We start from the raw sequence: 8702 nt of genomic DNA, 5'->3' as shown, positions 1-8702 counted from the left end.
ATATATATATGAGCATCCCTTACACTGTCGTACAATTCTAAGGCTCCATGTGATCTGACCCTGATTGATGACTCTTTGGAGCTCATCCCTAATTCTTCCCTGTGTTCAGTTTTCTCCAGGTCTCTCAACCATTCTGTTGCTTGAATAGGCCAACATTAGTTCTGGTTCAGGGCCTTTGCCATTGCCTCACCATCTGCCTGGAAGAATTTTACTCCAGACCTTTGCTTATTCTTACATAGTTTGGTGCCTTGTTCTTACCACACTCTTTTTTACTTACTTGCCTTTAGGCACACTGGTGTCCTTGGTCTTCCTTACATGCATCAAGCATGCTCTTGCCTCATGGACTTCGCACGTTTTGCTTCTTTTTGCCTCAAATTATCTTCGTCCAGTCTGCCTGCCTTCCTCTCTCCCTCCTTTCCTCCTTCTCATTCGTTCTTCCTTCCTGACTGAACTCAGGGCTTCATCTATGCTAGGCATCCACGCTAATACTGAGTCACACCCCAGTCCTTTTCCTCAGATTTCTGCATGGCTCACTTTCTCACTACTTCCAGGTCTTTGTTTATATATCACCCTTTTGGTGAGGGAGCCCTGCCACCCTATTAAAAATTTAGAGTTTCAATTAAACATTCTTTCATTTTCTTTTTTTCTTCTACCCCACAGTACTTAGTTACTTGGTACATTATATATTTTCCTTTTTACTTTTGTTTTCTCACACTGGAATTTGAGTTCCATTTGGTCAGGTGACTTATCTAATTTTTTTTTTTTTTGGTTTTTTGAGACAGGGTCTCACTATGTAGTTGAGACTGACCTGGAACTCACTATGTAGCCCAGGCTGGTCTCGAACTCACAGCGGTCCTCCTGCCTCAGCCTCCCAAGTGCTGGGATTACAGGCGAGCGCCACCACATCCAGCGACTTAGCTAATTTTGTCTACTGCTTTATTCCTAGTCTCTGGTACGTGTTAAGTGCTGAAAAAACATTTATTGAATGAATGAATGAATGAGTGACTCTAGTGTCATTCTCATATCTCAGGTCTCAGATAAAATGCATTCCTCAGAAATGGCTTTCCAGGCTCTTCCATCTAAGACAGTCATTCACAACCTAGTTATGTTTTACAAAATCATTATGTTAGATTTTTCTTATAGTGTTCATCAGTATCTGAAATTATCCTATTTATTTACGTGTTTATCATCTGTCCCTTCCTCTCCCATTAGAATGTAGGCTCCATGAGACTTGACACATAGAAGATATTCAATAATATTTGTTAAGTGAGTGAATGTGGATTCACAAAGCACAGTACTGAAAGCTTTGCATAGGTTATCTCACCCAACAGCAATCTCACTTACATAGCGACCCTAGGTTCCCTTTTCTCAAATGAGAAAATAGAGGCTTATGGCATTTATAAAGCTTGGAAAGTAGGAGAACACAGGGAGATTTATTCTAGAACTCATTCTGAATTATTTGATTGGAGGACTACTTAGAGCTCCTGAATCCACACAAGAAGGAAAGCATATTGTGTTAGTTACTTTTCTCTCATTGTTGAGACAAAATACCCAACGCTCAAAGTTAGAGGGAAAGGGGTTTATTTGGCTTACAATTTGTAGAGGTTTCAGTCCATAACTGGTTAGCTCCAAGGCTGGGATGGCAAACAGGCATGGCAGTGGAGAAACAACATGGTGCACACAAGGTAGCCAAGGCAACAAGGGAGTTTAACAGTGTCTTCCTGCCCCTTTTATCATATTCACACTGCCAAGATCAGGGCGGTGCCAAACTAATCACTCATGTGTAGTGGTTTAGCAATCACATGCCCTTAACTCCAGCATCCCACGTTCCAGATTCAACTACTTCTGGGAAAGAAAGTCCCACCTCATCTGCATGAGGCTTTGGTGGGGGTTGTGGGTGGGACATCTGAACAGAAACCATAATACATATACAAAATTACCCAGATTTACTTGATTATAGAATCTTTCTTTCTTTCTTTTTTTTTTTTTTGGTTGTACTGGGGGCATTTGCACTGGGCTACATCTCCAGCCTGTCTTATCTTTTTTTTGAGACAGGGTCTCACTAACTCAGTAACTCCCAGCCGGTACTTGAACTCGCCAGCTTGCTTCACCTTTCCAGAGTGCTGGGATAATGCCCATATGCTGTCATGCCTCTATTTTTACAGAATGTTCCCAGAATTTTATGGAGGTACTTTTGGAAACTTTTCTATCAAATTTCTGGCCCATTTCATTGGAAAACTGGTAGAGTTTTATTTACAGGTTAAGAACATAACTCCATTGTAATCTCTTGTGTCCTGAAATGCTTAAAATATGTGGTAGGATAAAGAAATAGGGGTCTGCACAATGGGAGAGCAAGGATCGTCTAGGGTTACTGTTAAAAAAAAGGTAACAGAAGAGTAGAAGTATCAGTGGAGGTCAGGGATCGGGAGGGAAGTAGGGGGAGAAATAGGGAGAGTTCTCATAAGAGAAAGACAAAATGCCTTTCTTTCAGCAAAAATCTGTTACTGTTTAGTACATGGTCCTGAGAAGGGCAGCAGAAAGTTAATTCTGGCCTGTAATACAGAGGAACCCACAACTCCTCGAAGGGTGAAATAGACACTGGTGTGGTTTCCCCATTATCCATGTTCCTTCTTCCTCTTTCCACAAAACTGCATGTCTTCCTTTGTAACCTAGCCTTCTTCCCTTGGCCTTGTGCTTCCTGACACCAGTCACCTTCCTCATCAGTGAAGGGTATAGAAATGGGTAGGTCACTGCATGCAGTTCTGGTCAGTGGAGACTTCTGAGAGCGGTTTGCTTGTTCATGAAGAGACACATAGAAAAATGTTGTGTCTGCAGATGAAGCTTGAAACTGGATACAGCTACTGTTAATAATGAGAATGGCAGAGCAGAAAAATGGAAAGGACTCGGACCCTTGGTGACATTAACTGAGCCAACTTGCATTCTCATCTGGACTTCTTATGTGAGATAACAAATATTTCTTATTATGAAAGCTATTTTCTTAGGTTTTCTGTTACTCATGGCCAAAGTATTTCAGCTAAGACAAGTAGGCAATAAACCTCTCATAGCCCCTCCATGTGTTCACTCAGGTCAGAAGAGAAGCATTAGTAAAAGGAGCACACAGCGGGGAGGAAGTCCAAATAAAGAGATCTACATCTCTGGTAAAAGATACTAATGATCTTGGGGAATTGGTGGCACAAGGATAGGGGTATGGTTTCTGTTTTATATTTCAATCATTTCTAGCCTAAAACTTGTAATTGCCTAAGCAAACATAATTTCATACTGGGCCAGGGATTTAGCTCAGCAGTTCGGTGGCCTACCTTGCAAGCGCAAGGACCCGAGTTCAATCCCCAGTACCAAAACAAACAAACAAACAAAATAATTTCATACTGCTTTAGCCCAATAGTCAGTAAATACCTATTCATTATTATTTAATGAGAATGAGAAAATCTGATTTTCTAATTGAAATTGTAGACTTGTGTTTGAAATAAGAGATTCATTAAACATGTTGTTTAAAGCATTTTAACTTATTTGCATTTGTTTTTCCATAGCATAATGTTAGCATCTAGTTGACATTCATATTAAATTTAAGGTAACATATGAGTATAGTTATTATGGGTTAAAAATGTATAAAATTTCTTTTTCTGATTTTCCTTCCCATGTTTGTACTTGTCTTAATCTCTCTTTAGTTTTCTTATAAGACTATTTAAAAGAAAAGACATCTTAGGAGGAATATTCAATGGATTAAAATTTAAATAGGGAAACAGGTCACTCATTTCTAATGAATAGCATTATGTCATGCAATATTTGGTTTTAGAGTTTCAGCTCTGACTCCTTCTTTCAGGCAACTGTCAGTTGACTGTCTCAGGATTGAGGGGCTGGGCCTCAGTTACACATGCGACTTACACAAGATTTTGCAGCACAAATGGATCAGTGCCAGCTAGAGGGTGCTGCCCAAATTGGTGGCAGTAGGAGTTATGTTGAAAACAAACATGAGAGAAGTAGCTGTCGGACGGGTGGTGTAATACTAGAGTAAAGATCCCCAAACCACAGCAGCTGAAAATTTTAGAGATTCTTTCTGCTCCTCAACTGTATTTTAACCTTCTGCATACTGAAATACAAGGACGCATTTGGGTTTTGTGAAATTCTCACTTAAAACCTACAAAGGCTGCTATCATATTACATACTTGCATACCCATGTTTATAGCAGCACAATTCATAATAGCTAGCTCTTGTAAGCAGCCTATATGTCCCTCAACAGATGAAGGGATAAAGAAAATGTGGTATGGATACACAATGGAGTACTAATTTGTCATAAAGAAAAATAAACTTTAATCATTTGTAGGAAGTTGGATACATCTTGAGACCACAATGTTAAGGGAAATAAATCAGACAGAGAAGCTTAAATATTGCATGGTTTCTTTTCCATGATAAAGACAAATTATAAGTAAAGAGCAAAATAAAAGATAGATAATAGGAAGTAGAGACATAGATCATTCCCAAATGGGAAGGGGATCAAGAGATGAAGGAGGGGAGGGAGAGGGATGACAGAAGGAATTAAGATGTGATGTTGCATGTATGAGCTCCATACAATAAATGTAAACATCATATACTCTAAACACGTACTAATAAAAAAGAGAGAGAGGAAAAAAACTCCACAAGACTGGCTGCCTTTATTCTTGCCTAGAATCCCCTAGATATAGCCTGGAGATGTAGGCTGTGTTAGACTAGTCTGTGGGATTGCTGGTGACAGACTCTAGGGGAATGGAAGCACAATAAAAATATAACTGGGGATTTTCTTTGATCAGATAATCCTATATGCACTCTGCCTTAGGGGAAAGTCAGATTGGCATGGGCTTCATCTAATTTCAACATATTTTTAGATGCCTTAAGGAGCAAAAGTGAGCAATTCTTACCCCTTCCGCCCGTGACACTGCTCAGGTAACTTGTCTAGGGCCACTTATCTAGTAAATGTAAGAGTGAGAATTAAAATCCAAGTTGTCTAACTCCTGACACCTATGCACATAAATATTATGTCAATGAGATTTTGTCACAGTTCATGCCAACTAACGTCATGTATTTGAAGCTCCTGTGGAAGGCCTACTGACAGAAAAAAGATAATGAGCTTGCATTAGTCCCCACCTCACTACAGATGGCATGACGTCAGGCTTCACCTCTGGCACAGCACAGGAGTTGGTCCTTGCTGAGGCGCAATGGGATCACCTACAGGGAACATCTATTATTCAGATCTTTCCTATTAGAGGAAGAGGGTCCAGCCAGATGGACGAACCTATGAACTGCAAATTCTAAGTGAAGAGAGGATTCAGCTACTGTGACAACAATGGTTTCCCAGAACTGGACACTTGGGAAAAACTGTTTTGGGAAACAAAAAAAGTTGGGTTATCACAAAAATATTTGGGTGCAACAAAGACAGTTGCCCTACTCATCATCACTTCTCTGGATATGTGTCTAAGAGTAAAGAATAGATATTTTTCATATCCTCTTCCTTGACCTGGCACAGCCAATGGGCAAAGAGCCCTGTTGCAAGGTCTTCCAGCTTTCTTTAGACCTTCAAAGATATGAAAGGAAGATAGAAACTTTTTTCTTTTGATTTATATATTTATACAGATATAATGTCTATTTTATTACTTTCTTATAATCTACAAAATGCATGCAAAATTGGACCCATTTTTCAGAGAGAAGTAAAGGAAGTCAAGCTTATAGTCTTGGAGTAGCCAAATACAGACAGGTGCTAAAAATAGCTGTCGGTGATGCAGTAGATGAAGTAGGTGGTGATGGAGTTTAAATAAACAAACTTGAACGGGCACAACAACGGGCTGTCTCTCTTGGTCTAAAGCATAGAGAAATAGAGAGCAAGCGAGAACCCAGCCTACACTGAATGTTAGTTGCATTTCCACGAAAAGCAAGGACAAATATTTTGAGTATTTCTCATTGATTAGGTGTGGGCTCAGCAGAACAGAGCCAGTCTGGAACCACTTCAGGTTTCTGCTCAGAAAGACGAGGCGATCTCAACACAGGAGTGGTTTACCTGCCTGCCTCTGCTGTGGAGGAAATGTAAATGAGCACTTAAAAGTAAATGCTTCACGTACAGCATAGCCTGTTCCATGGGGCTTGGGCTCTTACATACCCAAGGAAGTACCACAAGAAGAGTCAGCTCTGAGCAACAGCTGGAAAGAGTTGGCTTTAAACATGTGCCACAGCTACAGGTAACTAGGTTATAGAGGTGCCAGTCAGGTAAGATATTTCCTGTCTTGTCCTATTCTTTTCCTTGTTTTAACCCCAGATGATCCAGAAGCAGCGTAGGGGTAAGGAAAATAGAAGCACTGGGTAGGAAAACGGAGATCCAGCTAACTGATAAGCATCCACTCTCACTTACTGCAAGCACTTTGTCAAGGGGAGAAACTTGAAATGAAATTTGGAATTTTGACTCATATTTAAATGATTGGATATTTTGATGACTGAAATAAGACTTATGTCTAGATGTAATCAGAAGATGTTTATGATCTAGGAGTGATATGTTTTTGGTTTCTCTCAAGGGAAGGCCTCGCTCCTCGGAGTGGGCAATGAAGGTGAATTTTTATTTCACTCGATGAGAACATAGAGTAATTGCTGTTGTTGTGTTGTGTTTTGTTTTTGGTTGCAGGGATCAAACTCAGGACCCTGTGCTTGCAAGGCAGGCAGGGCTCCACTGAGCTAAATCCCCAGCCCTTTACTTTAAATTCCAACTCTCTCAGCTTGCTGGAAATAACATTTTGTACTCCGAAGAAATGTATTAAAAAATAGATATATATTTTAACATCGGAGAGGGTTGATAAGAGTAATTTTTCAGAGAATTTTGTAGAAAATTACACAGGAGACTGTATACTGACTTTCTTAAGAGAAAGTTAAGCATCAGGATTTTTTTCCTTAAAAAAAAAGATCAAGCCACATACTATATTGATGCTATGGAAATGAAACTTCTCTTTGTATTTGAATCCTTGAAATACTTCTTGATACTTATTTCCAATTCATAATTTTATGGATCTATTTTTTCTGTCACTACATGTCTGTATTTTGTACAAATAATTGAAATTTGTTCCTTGAATTCTAAACTAAACAGTTGACTAGCTTAAGTGTAAAAATAATTTAATGAGGCTGAATATTTCCTGTGTTTAATATGTTTAATAATTTTCATCTTTTTAAAAAATAATTTTAATCTTCGTCTATTAGTACTTTACTTTTCTGTTTTCTGTTCATTTTTATAAAATAACTTCAAAGAAAATGTTCAAATTATTGTATAAACCAATGCTATACAGGGAATCCGAACAATGCATCCAAGGACTGACGATGCCATTATGAAATTTTATTAATCAGCAAATGCCTGAGAACCTCAACTTGGACACAGAAATAGGTGGGTTATGGGGTAGTAAATTTCACATAGTGCTAAAAATATCATCTTCTAAAAACTGCTGAAGGCAAAAATTGAGGATTTGTCTTAGATGTCCGGCAGCAATAGGTTTATTAATCTGCAAGTCCCATCACACATCAAGTAATGCTGAGCTTGTTGCTCTTCCCATATGGGAGCTATTCCTGTGAGAAGTATGTGGGGATCACTCCTGATGCCCTGTTAAGAAAAGGCTTTAAGGGACTCAGTGTAGAAGCAGGAGGATTATTTGAGAAACTATTGCAATAATTTAGGAAAGAAATGATTGTGATCTGGATAAGGGGGATAGCAGGGAGGTCACAAGTGGTTGGGTTTCTGTGTATAATTTGATGTTAATCACTTCCAATTTTCTGAGTGAAGAAATTGTGAGCTTAAATTCAATTGAGAAATCACCCATCAAAAAATTAGTCTTTTACTTCCAACCTGGGAGGAAAAGCCACTTCTGTATACCATCTCCTTTTCTTAGAAGGTCTCATCTGTGATACATCTGGCTTCTAAATTTTTAAATCCTCAAGTTGTGGTGTCCTCAGTCAACAGGTTTTGCTCTAAGTGCCTTTCCTTCTTATCTAATGTATTAAAAATGTATTGATTAATATTTTCCCACAGGGTACCATGTTCTTGGCATCTATGATAAAATATGGGGTTGTGTCTGGTGAAATGGCCTCCACATAGGGGCTGTGCCATAGGGAGTGCTGCCATTACCTGAGACTTTGTCTTCTGTGGATGCCTCCCTCTTCTTTTTTTTTTTACATTGTTATTCAATCCTAGAATTTAACTTGGCAAGGACCTGAAGTAAGCCTGCTTTTAAAACCTGTTCTCCTATAGGCTTCATGTATTTCTATACCTGTGTTGAGCACTACTCATGATTTTGTTTTTCCCTCACTTTGTTTTTCTTGAGGTTTCTTTAATTTGGTACCAAGGATCGAACTTGGGGCCTTGCACTTGTGAGGCAGGTGATGGAAACACGGAGCTAAATCCCGGCCCTTTTCCTTACTTTGAATGCCACAAGCCTTGAGAAGCACTTCTTTCTGTTACATATTTTTCTGCAGCAGAGGGGTGGGCCTCTAATATTATATATTCCACCTCTGCTCCATAACTACTTTTCAGCAAGACTCATTCAAGTTTATAACAATAGAATCTGTAATTTAGTTTGGTCCGTTTGTTCCTGTACCTATGGTAAAGCTAGTACTGTTTGCTGGATTTGAGTATCTTCTTTTTTTTTTTTTTTTTTTTTTTTTTTTTTTTTTTTTTTTTTTTTTTT

General features: G+C 38.9%; 1 long non-coding RNA gene across 1 annotated transcript in view; it reads right to left on the bottom strand.

Annotated features, from left to right (window-relative positions):
• Positions 1-8702, bottom strand: part of LOC104856069 — a 38875-nt gene that overhangs the window by 18356 nt on the left and 11817 nt on the right. The window lies entirely within an intron of this gene.

This window comes from Fukomys damarensis, unplaced genomic scaffold (assembly GCF_012274545.1).
Source record: "Fukomys damarensis isolate Sample0158 unplaced genomic scaffold, DMR_v1.0_HiC HiC_scaffold_16, whole genome shotgun sequence".
Lineage (NCBI taxonomy): Eukaryota > Metazoa > Chordata > Mammalia > Rodentia > Bathyergidae > Fukomys > Fukomys damarensis.
The sequence above is the reverse complement of the archived record's forward strand: the minus strand, read 5'-3'. Positions and strand labels throughout refer to the sequence as shown.